The sequence below is a fragment of the Lepisosteus oculatus genome, chromosome 14 (genome assembly GCF_040954835.1).
Source record: "Lepisosteus oculatus isolate fLepOcu1 chromosome 14, fLepOcu1.hap2, whole genome shotgun sequence".
In the NCBI taxonomy this organism is placed as follows: domain Eukaryota; kingdom Metazoa; phylum Chordata; class Actinopteri; order Semionotiformes; family Lepisosteidae; genus Lepisosteus; species Lepisosteus oculatus.
The window spans coordinates 49,220,624-49,222,145 of record NC_090709.1 but is presented as its reverse complement, the minus strand read 5'-3'; the positions used below and the strand labels follow the sequence as shown (position 1 = coordinate 49,222,145).

Here is a 1,522-nt window from a genome sequence, read left to right as displayed (position 1 = left end):
CTTGGGGGTCATCAAGATGTTTTCTGGCTCATCAGTGGTTTTCGTCTTGGAATTCTGCCATGCAGGCCATTTTTGCCCAGTCTCTTTCTTATGGTGGAGTCATGAACACTGACCTTAACTGAGGCAAGTGAAGCCTGCAGTTCTTTGGATGTTGTTGTGGGGTTTTTTGTGACCTCTTGGATGAGTCTTCGCTGTGCTCTTGGGGTAATTTTGGTCTTTAGAACTGGCTTTATAAACTTTTCCAGACTGATAAATCTCAATCACTTTTTCAGACAGGGCCATGTAGCTTTAATTTTTCCCTTAATAATAAAAACCTTCATTTAAAAACTGCATTTTGTGTTTACTTGTGTTATCTTTGTCTAATATTTCAATTTGTTTGATGATCTAAAACTTTCAGTGTGACAAACATGCAAAAAAATAAGAAATCAGGAAGGGGGCAAACACTTGTTCATACAGCTGGCTCTGTGGCGCAATGGAGAGCGCGTTGGACTTCTAGGCCTTGATAGAATGAAGTCATTCAAAGGTTGTGGGTTCGAGTCCCACCAGAGTCATGTATCATTTTTATTGAACCTTTCGAAATCCTCTAGGGATTGGTGTTGATCAAGTCAAATACAGGACTTCTTAAGAGTCCACAGTTGAAAATGAACCAGCAGCCACAAGAAAGAAATTAGCACTGGACTGTGATCACATCACTCCTGTCCTGGAGTCCTTGCACTGGCTTCCTGTCAACTTCAAAATCCTCAAGCTCAGCTATAAGGCTCTCCATGGCTTGGCACCTCAATACCTGTCTGGGTTATCGCCCTACTCCCCACCTCACAACCTTCGCTCTTCTAATTGTGTTTTCCTATCTGTCCCCCAGTCCATCTGGACTACACTCTATGGGTGACAGGGCCTTCTCCTGTTTTGCCCCAAAGCTCTGGATCTTTATCCCCAAGGATATCAGTCACCTTCTCTAAACTCCTTCAAATCCAGACTCAAAACCCTCTTCTTTAGAAGAGCTTTTAATGCACTATTCTTTACCCCTCTGTTCCTACTGTATTTAATACCACCATCTATTGTCTCCTCTAACTGTGTATTCTCATCCTGCTTATCTTGTGTATTTTTTTAACTTTATTGTTGTCATTCTGTAAAGTGCTTTGAAAAGCCACCTTTAAAAGCGCTATATAATGTCAAGATTATTATTATTATTAATAATGAACAGTGCATTTAACACTGAGCACATGTGGTCCTTCTTTGCAAAGGATTGCAAAGGTTGGGAATTAGCTTTTCACTCGTGTTGTTGAAGACCGTATCCTGGCTGTGTTGCAGGAAATGTCTGGATGCCATCACCGGATCAAGGAGAGGATCAGGGTTTTGGGAAGTCTTTTTGATGCCTGACACTGTGTGTTTCCTGGTTGTAACGGGTGTCATTCTGGACCTAAACAACAGAGAACACCATTGAAATCGCTGGACTGCCTAGCGGACACTTTGTCGCCTTCTTCTGACCTGTAATTAATGTGATTCTCTGAAAACGTGGCACGTT

General features: G+C 41.9%; 1 non-coding gene across 1 annotated transcript; it reads left to right on the top strand.

Moving 5' to 3' along the window:
* Window positions 1–458: 458 nt before the first annotated feature.
* Window positions 459–551, top strand: trnar-ucu (transfer RNA arginine (anticodon UCU)). Its single transcript has 2 exons — window positions 459–495; window positions 516–551. It is a non-coding gene; the product is annotated as a tRNA-Arg (tRNA).
* Window positions 552–1,522: the final 971 nt, after the last annotated feature.